Consider the following 17,761-nt stretch of genomic DNA (forward strand, 5'->3'; position numbering starts at 1 on the left):
AGGAGTCTAAAATTGAGGTATATTTATTTCCTCTTTAAAAATGAAACTCTTTTATAAAAAAAAAAAACAACAAACCTCGTTTTCTTTCCTCTTTATAAATAAAATGTAGTGTGGAAAGTGTTTTCATTTTGAGATTTATGCAATTGGCTCCATGCTTTTGAGTCTGGAGGAAAATCAGTGTGTGTTGATGAGAACTAAGTTCCATGTTGTGTTTCAATAAACAACATGTGACTGTGGTCCTGATTTAGAGAATTAAAAACTATTGTTCTTTTTCTGTTTTCCCAAAGAAATTACTATGCTGTAGTGTTTTATAATGGCTATAAAGTATTTTCAATGTTTTTTGTTTACAGAGTTGTTCTATTTTTGCCACCATCCTGTATAGAGTAATTGATGGCTCTATATCTTAAAGAAGTAGTTTATTTTCAGAATCACAGGATAGTTAGGGCTGGAAGGGACCTCAGGAGATCACCCAGTCCAACCCTACTGTCAGGCAGGATCACCTGGAGCAGGTGATACAGGAATGCATCCAGGTGGGTTTGGAATGTCTCCAGAGAGAAAGACTCCACACCCTCCCTGGGCAGCTGTTCCAGTGCTCTGCTACCCCCAAGATAAAGAAATTTTCCCTCATGCTGACGTGAAATTTGTTTTAGTTTATTGCTTACAGTTGTAATTAAACTAGTGGATGCTTATTACTTGTGAGTAAAAACTGAGGAAGTAGTTTAGGCACTTCTGCTATCACTGCAATGGCTATAAAATTGTCTTTATGCAACGAGTGTGGCACCTGCTCTAGCAGTGCCTGCTGTGCATCTCTGCCTCCTGTCACCTGAGAGTGATGATGTGACCTAGGATGTGATTCTTAAACGAGGGGAACCAGGAGAGGAAAAAGAGTAAAACATGGAATGATGAATGCATGGGTGTCACAGCATGTTAATTCAACAGTCTGTATTAAAGTAAAATGGCTGAAGATGACTTAACTTTTGGAAACTTTTGGTGTTCATTTTCTGAAGGAAATTTGAGGGAAGATGATTTTCGTGCCCAGTGTTGGAAGGTGGGATGGGAAAGAGCAGGAAATGCACCACAGCCACCATAGTAATCCACTGGAATACCATGTCCCAAGGGTGAGTGCATTCTCCTCTCATCCCACCAGCTTCAAATTAAACCTGACTTTTCCCATTCTGTGTATTCTCTAAAATCTGCCTTAACGTTCCTGAGATCTGTCCATATCCATGTGTGAATCTGTCCTTCCAGAAAGCCTGGAAGACTGCTGGGATACTTAGCTCAGGTGTGTAGGTGCCTTGGGGCCTGAGGATTTCCAGAACTGTTTGAACCAGAAATAAAAAGCCAACAAAATACACAGATATATTTGTGCTTGCAAATATCCTCAGGCACTGTTCCTTTGAATACTGTGAATTTTTCTGCTAAACAAGAGAAGGGGAAAGGAATATGTTCTGATTACTTTTGTTTGACAAAGAGAGGAAGCCTAATTTTTATCTGGTTTGTGTTTTCTGAAAAATTTATGGCCATGATGTTGTTATTCAAACACACAAACAAGAGCCTGTCTTTTTATAGTTCTTCTAAAGATGAAATCTTTGGCAATGGGCTCATAAAATCATGAGCTCAAGGCATCTTTCAGCTTTGAGATGTTAAAAAACTAAATTTTTATTAGGATGCAGTTTTGTACGGTTCTTTTCCCATGGCAAATGGAAAAAGATAGAACTACTTGGTGCATTTTTTATAATCAAGTCAAACTTGGAGGATATTAATTTTTAATGCAATTTCTATAAAGTTCCATTGTTTTAGGAATAGTCCAGTGGAGAAACACACACACATTGTCCATTACCTCCAGTCAGTGAGGGGTGAGGTTCTGATGGGTTGGACATGAAGGGTTATAGGGAATTAGGGTGACATCAGGCTGATTCCATGATCCTTGGTCCCTTTCAGTTCAGGATATTCTATGACTGTGTTATAAATGATCAGTGAGAAAGCCAAATTAATAATAATAGCGAGTGATTTTATTTTTGCCACCAAGATACAGTCCTCGATAACCACAGTCAAAGAGACAGCATCGAGTCCGGGATCGGCGCTGGGTGAACCCAGACCCGACCTCTGTCGCATGGAACCTCCCTGTGTTCACCAACACCGTCTCCGGAGGGGCGGTTTTATACAGTTTGTTATGCCCGAGGCAGAGGTGCCCCCATTTCTTTTGTTACCCCACATATGTATGAAGTTTCTTTTTTCTGTGCAGGGTTGGACAGTTGCTGTTTCTTGGGAGGTGGCGGGCATTGATCAGGTCAGGAGAAGTCAGGTATTCAGATGCATGTTTTTGATCACTTCCATTATCTTGATTGATGATACTTATCAAGTGCTGATCTTCCTTGGGTGTTCCCAGGTGGTTCCAGGAGAAGCCCATCTCTGCAGCAGCCACGTCCTTTTGCTTGCTAACGAGGCATTCTTTCCTGCTGCCACCAGGAGTTTCTGTGTGGCAATCTGTCTCTGGGCTGTCCGTGGTCTGAGGCTCGTTGGATGTTTAATTTATTTTACAATTTTTATATTTATACATTTTCCCCCTAAGCATGAATTACTTTACATTACATATTAGAACTCCAATCTCTGTATTATCTATCTGTATTGTCAACTTGCTTGATGATGTTTTTGAATTGTAGATATTTGGAGAGTTTTAGCTTTTATTTGGATGTTAAATGTGGGGATTAGGAATTCTTGTGAATGTCTCAGCTTTGTTTTTCATCTTGAAGCCTCTACCCTTCATATTTCAGGAGAAAAATATTATAGGTGCTAATCTTTGATGGTAGAGAAAAATCAAAAGGCATGTGAGAGAGCCAATTAATATTCTAGAATTTCAGAGTCCTTGTATTGTGGTTAATGCCTTGTGATTGATATCTTCGCTTGTGATTTTAGGGTATGTACTGTATACCAATACATGATGAAAATTTTACCATCTGAGCTTTTTGCCTTTCTCCCCCCCCCCACTCCTTGTGCTTATATTGTATGACTGCTGGAAGAAAAGGGTGGTAGTGGGGAATGCGCACAAGACACAGATTTGTTGATCACATAATGGTGTCAATTGTTCCCAGCAGAGCAGTGAATGTTTCTGGGACTTAATTGTACTCCACAATGAGTAGCATGCTCTGTCTTGTACAGGGGTAAATCAGCCTTTCAGAAGGAGAGAGACATGATTTTTGTCTTAGTGATCTGCTTTTTCTTGGACTTGGTTCTTCCTTGGCATTATAAAAATGAGTGAAATAGATTTTGTATGGCTACGACTTCTTTCCTTTTCAAAAGTGATTAAGATAATGCTATAAATGTTTAAGGTAATGCAAGGAATTCCCATAGGCCAAATTTCAATCTTAAAGGGACTGAGATCATTCTTCCTGATGAAGATTTCAGAAACACCCTTTTATTCAATGGGAACTGCCGTCTCTCTGCAGTTCAGTGGAATTCATAGCACTATTCCTGAGGTTTTTCAACTCTTTTGTTAGTTTGATAGATTAGTATTTACATTATGCTGCTTGATGGTTTTTTAATGAATTTTGATGGGTTTATGAAAAACACAGTGTATAACAAACCTTACAACTCTTTAGTGAAATCACAGCTTTGGCAAATTGTATTGATGCAATCATGCATGCATTAGGTACCTAAAGGGGTTTAGGCGCCTTTAAAATTTGACATACCATCATTTGGGTGAGTAGAAAACACACCAACCACTGAGTACTCATTGATTATATGTTGCCAAATGATAATTTACCCTTCTGTTTTGTTTCTGATTATTGATTGTATCCATCTCTGCCTTGTGCTCTTTAAACTGCTGAAGTGGTAGGAGATGGTGGTGAAGGGAGGAAGGGATATGGATGGGAGGAAGGGATATGGATGCTGCATTCTAGGAATAGCAGCAGTGTTAAGTATTTAAACCTGGCCCTAGCTCTGGTATCTGGAGTTAGAGATGAGCTGTGAAAACCACAAAAAGGTGGAGAGAAATGCACTTTAGAGAGGCAACCTGAGAGCTCAGTTCATCAAACTTAAACAGGGGATGGTGGAGAATTGTCTTGAACTCATTATCCAGGAAGGGATGTACAGAAAGCATAGTAATAGATGTTTCTTAGGGTGCTGTCTGAAGCTTAAGCTAGCAGAAATCCGAGTTAGAGCTAATGTTTTTAACATGGTATGGCTTTAATTGTCAGAACAGTTTGCTAACAGTTGTGTTGAAATTTTAAATGAACTCATGGTGCTGTTCTTGTTTGAAAAATAATTAATTTGGGACAAACCTACAGAGGTCAGCCTTGAACACAGAAGCTCCACCTGGCTCCTGAGTTGGGCGTTTTATAACAGTTGCGACCCTGGAAGAAAACCTGTGCTTGTTCAGGAGCATCTCAGGAAGTCTGTCATTAGTAAATGTCTTAATTAGTAAATCTCCCAGGGCCCTAGACCAGCCCTGTGTGTGGAGCAGAGGATGTTAATTTATTTTACCGTTTGTTATGAACAAAAAAAAGGTTACCCAATTTTTTTAAAGTTGCAAAGTTCACAACTTAAACCAATAACTGCCAAGTGGGAGTTTTAACTATTTATGGTTAATAATTTAATGTTGTAATTTCCTGTTAACTGTTATGAGTAAATTAGAGTACCTATTTTTTTTAAAAGTTGCAGAGTTTAAGTTAAGCTGGGAGCTGATCCCTGGCTGGGAGAGTTCTTTTGTTAGCTGCAGGTTGTAATCACTTGTTAGGAGTTGTCGTTAACCTTCTGTTATGGAGAATTGTCCTTTTCAGTACCACTCCTGCCTGCTGCCAGGACGATGACAACCCCCTGGACAGTGGGAAGGGGGGCAACCTCAGGAGACATGTAAATGAACCGCAGACCCAGGGTGCAATGGGGTAACCCCCCCCAAACTCATCAAATAAACCCCCAAAAGCAATGAGCAAAATCAAAATTGAGAGATTAGGGTGGGGTCTAGATGTCAAGAACAGAGTCCCGAACCTGCAGAGATGCTGGAAACCTCAGTCGCCCCTCGCCGCGGCTACAGAAGACATCAGTCAGAGTGAGGACCCCTGGACTGGCAGACCCTATAGAACATGAGGTATACCACATCACTCTGGTGAGGACCAGACCCCCAGCTCTGCCGCCTAGGGGACAAAGCTGCTGCACTTTCCTCCTTCTCCGAGTCACTCCTGGGAGTGGCGGCAAGAAACCGCGGACCTTTCAATCAACATTAATAAAGGCATAAAAAAGGAGAAAGGTCTCCTGCCTTTTTTTTTTTTATTTCATTAACAGTATCCTTTTAATTACCTGTTCTTAAGAGTGTTCTGAGCCAGCTCTGCGGCCGCCGGGTCCCCCAAGAGTGATGGGGCCCAACCCCCGCCTTTCGGCGCGGGCCCAGCCGGGCTGGGGATGACCCGGGAGCGGTGGAGTGGCCCCTCCCCAGCAGGGCCTGGGGAGCCCCACGGGTGGTGCCGGCAGGTGCCGGTGGGGACCAGCCCGTCCCAGGAACGGCAGACTGACCCCATCCCTCGGGCACGGGTCCCAGCTGAGCCGGGAGCAGCGGGCCATCCCCGCCCTCAAGCACGGGTCCCAGCTGAGCCGGGGGGGGGCACTGTGTGTTATGAACAAAAAAGGGTTATCCATTTTTTTTAGATTGCAAAGCTCACAACTGAAACCAGTAACTGCCAAGTGGGAGTCCTAACTATTTATGGTTTATAATTTCATGTTGTAATGTTCTGTTAACAGTATACTTTTAACTACCTGTTCTCAGTAGCTGCTGGGCTGCCCGGGAGTGGTGGGGCCCAATCCCACCTTCGGCGCGGCCCCGCCCGGGTCGGGGATGATGCGGGAGCGGTGGAGTGGCCCCTCCCCAGCGCGGGTCCGGCGGGGCCAGGGAAGCCCCCACGGGTGGTGTCAGTGGGGACCGGCCCGTCTGGGAACGGCGGGCCGACCCCACCGGGGCACGGGTCCAACTGAGCCGGGGAGGGGGCACCCCGGGGATAGCACGGGGGGGACAGGGACCAGCCCCGAGCCCCTTTCCTGCAGGGACAGCTGCTGGGCGCAGCCCGCTGTTTCCCTGGGAATGGCACCCCGACAGATTGGTATGCTAATGCCGTTGTTAACCCTGTATTGTATCGGTACCACCCTGCCTGGGACAGGTAAAGGACTGTTTCTCGCTGGGATGGTAGGGCAACATCAGGAGACATGTAAATGAATCCCAGACCCAAGGTGCAACGGGGTGAAAACCCCCAAACTCATCTAATAAACCCCCAAAAGCAACGAGCCAAATCAAAATTGAGAGATTAGAGCGGGGTCTAGATGTCAAGAACAGAGTTCCGAGTCTGCAGGAATGCTGGAAGCCTCGGTCGCCCCTCACCCTAGCTGAAGAAGACAACAGCACGAGTGAGGACCCCTGGACTGGCCGACACAAAGACACGGGTATATCCTAGCACTCTCGTGAGAAAGGGACCTCTGGCTCTGCCTCTTAGGGGACAATGCAGCGACAGTGGAACCGTGGATGTGTTGGGTGCCCCCATCCTGAGCTGATCACTTTTAATAAAGACATCGAAAGGAGAAAGATCTCCTGCCCATTTATTTCAGCTGGGGACTCGTCTGGGATAGCCACGCCCACGGAAGACACCAGGAATCAGGACGGCCGCCCACCCTAGGACCTCTGGGACAGCTGGCTATCAGGACCAGAGAAGATCGGCTTAGGACCAGTGACACAGACGAGCGCTGGATTGGTTAGAAATATCCGGCGGCGGGAGTGGGGACGAGCAAGTGGGGTGTGAATGAGACGAGGGCTGGCAGCTCAGACTCTCGAAGCGAGTGGGACCTCCTAGTACCGTGTTTTTGGAATCCCGCGAGGGATGTGGCCGGGACCGGAGGGAAGCGCATAGAATTGGAGTGAGTGAGTCGCCTCCTAGGGGAACAGAGGGGCCCCCGCTCCGGGCGTGCGGAGGAAATTCTGAGTGTGAGTGGCATGCATCCTAGGAGTCCTGACCAAGAGAGTCAGGCCAATTGTAAGGCTTGATAGGAGATTTGAGCAGTGTAGAGGCCCCCCCCCCCACCTCCGGGCATGCGGAGGAAGTTCTGAGTGTGAGTGGCATGCATCCTAGAAGTCCTGACAAGGGAAGTCGGGCAAGTTGTAAGGCTCGATAAGGGATTTGAGCAGTGTCATAAGTCTTGCAGGCACATCAAGTCCTGACAAAGGTAGTCAGGCGCAAATCCCGGCAAAGGGGACTGGGGTTTGTTTGTAAATCCTGATGGATTAGAGAAATCAGGCAGCCATTTTTCCTGACAGGGGATGTCAGGCACGAACAAGGGGTTTCGTGGTTCAAAGTCCTGATAGACATAAGACCTGACGTGGAAGGTTGGGCGGTCAAGAGATCGGGCAGTTGTTTTAGGCCAAAGTCCTGAGCTTCAGGCAAATCTAGTGTGGTGGAGAAAACTCCTCAAACAAGATTTCTCTTAAAATTATCTGTTAGAGAAGGTACCTTTGGGATTCTTTTCTGTTAAAACTAAAAAAAAAAAAAATAAAAATTTGAGATTGTAATAGTAAGAAGACAGGCCAAAGATTAAGGAATATACCTCCCCATAGTCCCTTAAGAGTACTGTTAGAAAAATTGGATTCTATAGAGGCCACGGAGGGATTAGATAAAATTAAGATGATCCATTACTGTGTAGAGGTCTGGCCAGAGCTAGAGGTGCAAGGAGGATGGCCTTGGTGTGGGACGAGGGACAAGTGGATGTGTCAACAGCTGAGCCACTATCTGACAGCTTGGGAGGATACCGATCCCAAGCAATTATTGTATGCAGCTTGCTGGCTGAAGAGTGCCATAGGGGATGAAGGTGTGCAAATTTATAAGGTGCAGAGGAAGAGAGAGGGGAATGAAGGAGGGGAGGCTGGAATTAGTAAGAGATGGGATCCCCTGGATTACTTGCCTCTGAGTGCCCCTCCACCTTATAATCCTCTTCCCTGGGCATCTCAAATGGAAAGTCCAGTCTTTCCCCCAGCTGCCACACCATTACCACCTCCTGAAATCCCTTCTCCTACCACATTGGCTTCTTCTATGGTGGACCCGGTATCTCCCTGGTAACCACTCCCTTACCATCCTCTTCGGCTCCTCCAGTTGCTTCTGCACCGCCACAAGTGTCTTCTCCACCTGCTGTCTTCTCCATCCTTTCTCTACCCCCACTTAATATGCATGCAGGTTCTTCTCCCCCTCCTATTGCTGTCCCTTTACCTCCTAGTTGGGACACAAATGGCTCCTTGCTTGGTAAACTGTTATCACTAGAGATATCTCCAGACCTAGAGAAAGTTAAGAGTACTGTTAACATCTCTCAGATTAGTAGTTTGCCTGAAGATGGGCCATACTGCAATACATGATCCAAGATTTCCAAGGCAGAGAGATTTTTTCCTTTCAGGGAAGTTCCTAAAGCTAAGATCATGGTTGGTGCAGCTAGAGAAAGTGTAAGGGCAAGCAACTATATCCCAAGATCGGAAGTAACAAAAAGGTGGGCAGGTCCACCACCAGGAGGAGGCAAGGATTCTTAGGGGGAATGATTAGGGGTGTCAAGGGCTCTATACTTTAGGGGACCCAATGCAACATCTAGAGGAGCCCTTGCTACATTTAAGCGGCCCCTAAATGAAGAATTTGAATTTTTGATACATACAAGAGCAGATAAGGCCTCAACAAACCACCAGAAAGTATAGTAAAATGCCCAAGAGCATCTGGGGTTAGACAACACAGGTAGAGAGGTATCCGAGACTGGCCAGCAACACCTAAACTGGTAACAGATGATGTGAACTTAGAAGGTACCTTATTATTCTAATGTCATCACGAGTGAAGGTAAGTCACACAAAAGCACCAACTTCAACTTCTTGAGCAGGTGGGAAGGGGGGGCAGTGGAAAGAGTGACCTGCAAACCAGGCTATTGTCCCCGGGCAGGTGGGGCTGTAGCTGAAGAGTGTGTGTGACCTGCAAACCAGGCTGGCATTCCCTAAGCGTGTGGGAGAGCCGAAGCTGGAGAGTAAGTGACAGGCAGACAGCCTCACAGGTGAACAGGCACCTGGGGTGGCCAGAGTCAGGGCCCTTCCAGGAGGCCCAGAGAAAGATCCGCTCTGTGTCTTAAGAGTGTGAAGGTATGTGTGATGGTGAATGAGATAAAAGTAAGTGAATGTAGAAAAGTGAGTGAATGTGGACAAATGGGAATAAAAGTAGTGTGGAAAAGTAGTATTTAACCTACTAGTGAAAGTGAGAAACAGAAGCAGGAGATGAATAGATAAGATCTGAAAAATCATAAGGAAAATCAGTAAATAAGATACAAGGAAAAAAAGGACAAAAAAAGTACTAGAAGAAATAACTCCCAAAGAGCTTTCTTGGAGTTAAGTAAGCTAACAGAAATGCAGGAAAAAGAGAAATTAACCAATTATAGATAACATTAGCCCAGGAAGTAAGAGTTCTGATAAAACCATAAAGTAGTGGACTATTAATGCCTATATTTACAAGCTCCTTTCAGGTACTCCTAGTTGTAACCTCGACTGTGCAGACCAAAAGAGTTGGACCCACATCACCAGATCCCACACCACTCTCACCCCTGGCATTGGTACACCTTCTGGCATTGGACCAGATTCCACACCACTTTCTCCCTCACATCCTCTGGCATTGGACCGAGTACAGCATTGGCTTCTTCTGGCATTGGGCCAGAATCCACACCAGTTTCACCCCCTAATATTTGAGCCAAGATTCAATATCACTTTCTCCCTCTGGCATTGAGCCAGAATCCACACTACTCTCACCTCCAGGCACTGGACAATATTCATCCACATTGCAAGTATACAGTTATAAAAGGACAAAAAGATTTAAGGTTGACTCTGAAGAGGAAGAGTCAAAAAGAGACTAATGAACTGTATAATGGAATAGATTGGTATTGGAACCACCACAACATATCTTAAAGGTTTTTGGGAGGGTTCTGTGTTTGAAAAAAAAAAAAGTTGTAAAAAGTTAAAAGCTGTTAATAAGTAGTTAAGCTCCCCCAACTTAAGACCAAAGACTCCAGGTTAATCTTCTACAGAGTACCCTCCTCAGGATAGACCAAATTAGTAAGGACAGACCAAGAGATGCTTAAACAAAGAAATGGGTAAAAGGGACTCTACAGGGCTTAGAGACTTCCTCTCAGTAAAATCCCCAAGAAGGCAAGGCCGGGTGGGCAGGCTGTGTAAGATGACCCATACCGGACTCTTGGGAAGGATAGTAATGATGGCTTGGACTGCTGGTGGTGCTCTGGAGAGCCCAGCAGAGCGTGGAGTAAGTGCTACCAACTCCTTGATGAGGAAGAAAGAAGCTCCTTGTCAAGAGCCCAAACCAATTTTTACCCTAATAGTGTTGACCTCTCCCAATTGGTCTTTTTGTCAAACAAGATGACAGAATGTATAAGATGGCCCAAAACCCGCCACTTTTGGCAGCGACTCCTGGGAGGGTGCCCTGTGGGAGAAGCCTGGTTGTGCTTTAAATGCGATGCATACTGAAGCATGCTTGTTAGATCTGGTTAAAGAGAAAGAAATAGTCAAGAGATACCCCGAAGTAACAAGAAGTTGATGCGAGCTTGGGTTTAAGCTTGATCAAAGTAAAAAAGGGTGGTCTGTTATGAACAAAAAAGGGTTATCCATTTTTTTTAGATTGCAAAGCTCACAACTGAAACCAGTAACTGCCAAGTGGGAGTCCTAACTATTTATGGTTTATAATTTCATGTTGTAATGTTCTGTTAACAGTATACTTTTAACTACCTGTTCTCAGTAGCTGCTGGGCTGCCCGGGAGTGGTGGGGCCCAATCCCACCTTCGGCGCGGTCCCGCCCGGGTCGGGGATGATGCGGGAGCGGTGGAGCGGCCCCTCCCCAGCGCGGGTCCCGGCGGGGCCGGGGGAGCCCCACGGGTGGTGTCAGCGGGGACCGGCCTGTCTGGGAACGGCGGGCCGACCCCACCGGGGCACGGGTCCAACTGAGCCGGGGAGGGGGCACCCCGGGGATAGCACGGGGGGGACAGGGACCAGCCCCGAGCCCCTTTCCTGCAGGGACAGCTGCTGGGCGCAGCCCGCTGTTTCCCTGGGGATGGCACCCTGACAGATTGGTATGCTAATGCCGTTGTTAACCCTGTATTGTATCGGTATCACCCTGCCTGGGACAGGTAAAGGACTGTTTCTCGGTGGGATGGTAGGGCAACATCAGGAGACATGTAAATGAATCCCAGAACCAGGGTGCAACGGGGTGAAAACCCCCAAACTCATCTGATAAACCCCCAAAAGCAACGAGGCAAATCAAAATTGAGAGATTAGAGCGGGGTCTAGATGTCAAGAACAGAGTCACGAGCCTGCAAGAATGCTGGAAGCCTCGGTCGCCCCTCACCCTAGCTGAAGAAGACAACAGCACGAGTGAGGACCCCTGGACTGGCCGACACAAAGACACGGGTATATCCTAGCACTCTCGTGAGGATGGGACCCCCAGCTCTGCCCCTTAGGGGACAATGCAGCGACGGTTCCAGTGGAACCGTGGATGTGTTGGGTGCCCCCATCCTGAGCTGATCACTTTTAATAAAGACATCGAAGGGAGAAAGATCTCCTGCCCATTTATTTCACTGCGGGGGTAGCACGGGGGGTCCTAGAGGCAGGGGCCGGCCCGAGTCGCCTTTCCCGCAGGGGCAGCTGCCGGGCGTAGCCCTGCTCTGCTGTTTCCCGGGAGATGGCACCCCGACAGATTGACACGCAAATGTGGTCGTTAACTCCCTATTGTATCACCTTGCCTGAGACAGGTAATGGCTTTTCTCCGATGGTGGAGGGGAGGGGACCTCGGAGTTGGTATGCAAATAAGTTTAGAGCCAAGCTGCAACGGGGCAAGCCCCCCACGAAACGGAGCCAATAAACCCCTAAACCGGTGAGCCAATATGGAATTTAGAGATCAAAGTAGTGTCTGGACATCAGGGAATGTAGCCATGATATTTTATGAAAAATCCTTTCCTTAGGATTTTTCCTCTTGAGAAGCTGAGAGGCCTCAGGAACAAAATGTAAACTATGATTGTTTGCTGCTGTGGAATGCAACAGGTGGATCTGTGATTGGTCTCATCTGGTTGTTTCTAATTAATGGCCAATCACAGTCAACCTGTCTCAGACTGTTTCGGTCAGTCTGAACCTTTGTAATTCATTCTTTTTCTATTCTTAGCTAAGTCTTCTGATGAAGTCCTTGCTTCTATTCTTTTAGTATACTTTTTAACATAATATATATAATAAAATAATAAATCAGCCTTCTGAACTTGGAGTCAACTTTCTTGTCTCTTCCCTCATCCTGGAACCCCTGTGAACACAGTCACCAGGGGTGAAGTTCCGGAGCCGGCAGAGATTCTGAAAACCTTAATGGCACCTCACCACAACCTAAGATTCAGTCGGAGCCAGGACCAAGACTGAAACCTCGAAAAGCAGGATCTGGGGGTGTATATACCCCTGCCTGCTCTTGTGAGGAGGGGACCCCCCAGCTCTGCCCTCTAGTGGACAGAGCTGCATTTTCGGCCTCCTCCTCCCAGTCACTCCGGGGAGTGACAACAGTGACACCGCCGACCTGTTGGGCCTCCCAACCTTGAGCTGATCACTTTTAATAAAGGCATTAAAAGGAGAAAGATCTCCTGCCCTATTTATTTCACCCTTGCTTAAATGCTTGTGATGCAAATATACAAAGTATTGTTTCTGGCTTACTGCATGAAGGGGAGAGGGGTGAAATTGCTTCTCAAAGCAGCAGCACGGGGTCTGTGTTTGCTCCCTTCTGTAATGGCAAAGCCTTGCTCTGTAAAAATAACCACTCAGGCTTTTTAATTCACATCTGGGAAACTGTTGCTCTTGTTGCAGTTGCCAAAACTGCTGAAATTCCTGGATTCATTTGGATGATCAGTTGTGATTTAGGATTAGAATCACAGGCACTTATGAGATGGATGATTCAAAATCAGAACTTTGGTTTTTTTGCTAAAAACACACATGAGAAGAAATTATTCAGTCTATTTATTTTCTTCTGTCTCCCCACACTAAGAGGATATTTTGCATCTTTTGGCTGTTCCTGTTTATTTTTCCTCCTTTCTCAGTATATTAGTATTTTCCTGTCAGGACAAATTTATTTAGTGGAAATATGCAGGTGGGTGCAGGTATTGGTGTATATCTGCACATGCATGTATTCATCATGCTTGATTAAACCTCAGATTAAAAGTTAAAAGACCATCCGAGGACATTTTTCTTATCTGAGATTTGGAGCTCTCTCTGTGTATCTGAGGGTGGCTGGCTCATTTAGTAATTAATTGTTCTACTGAATCTACAGAGTCACTAGGTGATTTTTTACTGCAACTGTTATACAGACCTGCAGCCCAGAAGTGTTGACTACTCATTATTTACATGGTTTCAGCTAAAGACATTTCAGCAGCCATGCATTTGGACAAATTTAATCCCAAGGGGAGGGATGGACTGCTTTTAAAACATGGAGTTGGAAAACTGATATCACACTGCATAATACAGGCTCTCATTTTCTCTTATTATATTAATGGAAAAACTCCTTTGCATTTTATGTTTTGTTTTGTTTTTGTTTTGTTTTTTTTTTTTTTTCCCTTCAGCAGCCTGATGGCTCTTTTGTGGTGGTTGAGTGGTTGGTGTCTGATGTCAGTGCTGATGTTAAATTATGACAAAGATGCTGAAATGTTTTGCTCTCTCCAGAACATGTTCCAAAACGTCCCATGGGGTAATTGTGAATAACATGCATGTATTGGATATCCTGCTTACAAAATCTTGTGCCTATAAATACACCCTATAAAGCAATAAGATTATGGTGTTTTAACTAGTTGGGAGTGGGTGGGAAAAATAGGAAAAACAGCATTCCAGGGGTGGTGGAGGTAATCATTGAACTGGCCTTGGCTGGCTCTCTGTATGCAGGGAATTTCAGCCTGGGGTGGAGGTACAAGACATTAACAAGCAAAAGAGAGAGAGCAGTGACCGCCTGTCTTCAAGCTCTTCCAGGAGGAGGCTGGAAGTGGGCGATGCTGTTCTGCCACAGGAGCACACGCCCTTCCTGGGAATGCTGCGTAGTTGCTGTGTACAAGTTGGGTGCATCTTGGTGAGGTGATACCTCGCTTACATAATGAGAAAATTACCCACAAACCAGGCAAAAAATCATCTTCTCCCCGCCCTTCTGTTTAATTTCTGGAGGCTCTTTGTAATGTAATGCAAATGTGTAGGCTTTTGGCTCTTCAGCCAGCACAGAGTAGTGCCACTGACTTCAGCAGAGCAGTACTAGCTGGCACTAGCTGAAAATTATGTTGTGCAGCTCTAGTGTCCTTATTCCCTGCATGTAGAGGAGGGGTATTTCGCTTTGATGTGATGCTGCAGACTGCAGGGCTTGCAGGATGCACCTTGGCTCATGAACTCCAGGTTGGGATGCCACCTGGCAGGTTTGGAGCCTGAAGTGCAGCAGCCAAGAGCATTGCTTCACCTGCTGCAGCCTGTGGTCCTTGCAGCTCGGCTGACTCCAGTCATAACCCCAGGAAGGACTGTGACATTGGAAATCCCCATGAGCTTGCCACCAGGGAAGGACTTAAATTGGTAAAAAGGATTATCTTGGATAATGTCCTTCCCTGAGGAAGGGAGAGTGTTCAAGTGTTGGCTTTGCTGTGTGATCTTCCCAGCCTGTGGGGAGGCTGGGGGCTTTCAAATGCCAAGTGAGGGTCATTAGTGCCTTCCATCCTTTCTGAGGGGTGTCTTTAAACCCATGATCAATAACTGTGCCAGGAAAAGGAGCTGAGCACTGATGACTCCCAAAATGCACTAAAGCCCCTGCAATTCATAGGAACTGGAGCTGTAGCCCTTTCCCCTCCCCTTTCCCCTCCCCTTTCCCTTCCCTTCCCTCCCCTTTCCCTTCCCTTCCCTTCCCTTCCCTTCCCTTCCCTTCCCTTCCCTTCCCTTCCCTTCCCTTCCCTTCCCTTCCCTTCCCTTCCCTTCCCTTCCCTTCCCTTCCCTTCCCTTTTTTTTTGGTTTTGGTTTGTTGGGTTTTTTTGGCCCCTCTCCTGGTCCTTTTGCTTTGTTTCACTGTTGGGTCTGTAATGGGAAAGTAAATTTGAATCTCACCTGTGGAAAAACACTGAAACATATCTTCTTGCAGACTTGGATAGGATAAAGAAAGCTGTCTAGTTGATTTTATTTTATTTGGGTGTTTTTTGTTGGTTTGTTTTTTGGGTTTTGACCAAAAAGTAGGATTTTGGTGGCTAGCAGCAGTTGCTTAGGAAAGGAGAAGTAAGAAATGAAGTGTAACATTAAAGGATGGGATTTCTGCTTCTAAGACACAGCAGGGTAAAGACTTTCTAAGCCAAAAGCTTTGATTCATCACTGGATCCCTGTGATGCAGGAGGCCTTCATTAGTTTGTCTGACTCCTCCTTGACAGTGACCTGTGCTGAGACCTTCCAGTTCTGTGCTTTAAAGGCAACAACCTCCTGAGGATTTCATTGCTTGCTCCCAGCCTTTACCATGGGAGAAGAGAGGAGCACTGATTTCCTACTGTAATATGTAATGTAAAGTAATTCATGCTTGGAAAGTAAAGTAATTGATGTGTGGAAGATGTATAAAAATAAAAATTGTAAAATAAATTAAACATCCAATGAGCCTCAGACCATGGACAGCCCAGAGACAGATTACCACACAGAAGTTGCAAAACTCCTGGTGGCAGCAGGAAAGAATACCACATTAGCAAGCAAAAGGACGTGGCTGCTGCAGAGATGGGCTTCTCCTGGAACCACCTGGGAACACCCAAGGACGATCAGCACTTGATAAGTATTGTAATAAATGGGCAGGAGACAGTTCTCCTTTTGATGCCTTCATTAAAAGTGATCAGCTCAGGATAGGGGCTCCTGTCGCTGTTCCCAGGGAGACTCAGAGGAGGAGGGATGTGCAGCAACTTTGTCCCCTGAGGGGCAGAGCTGGAGATCCCGTCCTCACGAGAATGCTAGGGTAATACCCGGGTTTTTGCTGGCCAGTCCCGGGGTCCTCACTCGCGCTGTGGTCTTCTGCAACTAGGGTGAGGGGCGACCGAGGCTTCCAGCATTCCTGCAGGCTCGGAACTCTGTCCTTGATATCCCGACCCCGCTCTACTCTTAATTGAGTTGGCTCGTTGTTTTTGGGGGTTTATTAGACGAGTTTGGGGGTTTTCACCCCTGTTGCACCTTGGGTATAGGATTCATTTACATGTTTGGATATTCCCCTCCCATCCCCTCGAGAAACAGTCGTCTCAGGCAAGGTGATGCAGGTACAATACAGCGTTAATGACTACATTAGCATATCAATCTGTCAGCGCTGCCAGCACTTGGGAGACAGTGGGCTACGCCCTGCAGCTGTCTCTGCTGGGAAGGGACTGGGGTCAGTCTCTTCCCCCCCCTTTGTCACCCCCGGAGTGCCCCCTCCCCCTTGGTACCCGTGCCCCATGTCGGGGGCAGCCCGCCGCTCCCGGGACGCTCCCGGACGGGCTGCTTCCCGCTGACACCACCCGCGGGGGCTGCCCCGGCCCCGCCGGGACCTGCGCTGGGGAGGGGCCACTTCCACATCGTCCTCAGCCCCGGCGGGACCGCGCCGAAGGTGGGGGGTCAGGCCCCACCACTCCTGGGCGGCCCCGCAGTCACTGAGAACAGGCAGCAAAAAGTACATCGTTACAGAACATTACAACAACTTGAAATTACAAACTTTCAATCGGACTCCCACTTGGAAGTTCTGGGTTCTAGTTGTAAACTTTGCAATCTAAAAAATGGATAACCTTTTTCTTGTTCATAACAAGTATCATCAATCAAGATAATGGAAGTCATCAAAAACAGACATCTGAATACCCGACTTCTCCTGACCTGATCAATTCCCGCCACCTCCCAAGAAACAGCAACTGTCCAACCCTGCACAGAAAAAAGAAACTTCATACATATGTGGGGTAACAAAAGAAATGGGGGCACCTCTGCCTCGGGCATAACAAACTGTATAAAACCGCCCCTCCGGAGACGGTGTTGGTGAACACAGGGAGGTTCCATGCGACAGAGGTCGGGTCTGGGTTCACCCAGCGCTGATCCCGGGCTCGATGCTGTCTCTTTGACTGTGGCTATTGAGGACTGTATCTTGGTGGCGAAAATAAAATCATTCGCTATTATTATTAATTTGGCTTTCTCACTGATCATTTATAATGCTACCTTCTCTGTACTACTTGTAATAGGACACACAAGGACCTCCTAGAATTCCTCTGATATTCCAAGACTGGAAATTTCCTCTTCTCACAAAGAAGTTGCTTCCTACCTCTGATCATAATTTTCCAACATTTGAGTGCACCTTCCTTCATTTGACTTTTTCGTGTGGCATTTGAGGTTTCTGTTTACTCCACATGCTGGTGAAATAAATAGGGCAGAAGATCTTTCTCTTTTTTAATGCCTTTATTAAAAATCAGCTTGGGTGGGAAGAATTGACAGGTCACAGTCACACTGTGGCTATTTCCAGGGGTGGCACAGAGGAGGAAGAAAAGTGCAGCTTTGTCTGCTGGTCTGCAGGCAAAACTGAGGCTTCCAGCCTTATGAAAGCCCCAGAAGACTCCTTTTTGGTTTGACAGTCAGGCTCCTCTTTCTAGCCCACATCTTTTAGGTTAGGGTGAAAGGTAAAAAGGGTCTCAGCGGATACTGGATTCTATTCCTCACATCTAGACATCACTTTGATCTCTTAATTCTGTATTGGCTCGT

The sequence above is a fragment of the Fringilla coelebs genome (genome assembly GCF_963513975.1).
Source record: "Fringilla coelebs genome assembly, chromosome: 5".
NCBI lineage: Eukaryota > Metazoa > Chordata > Aves > Passeriformes > Fringillidae > Fringilla > Fringilla coelebs.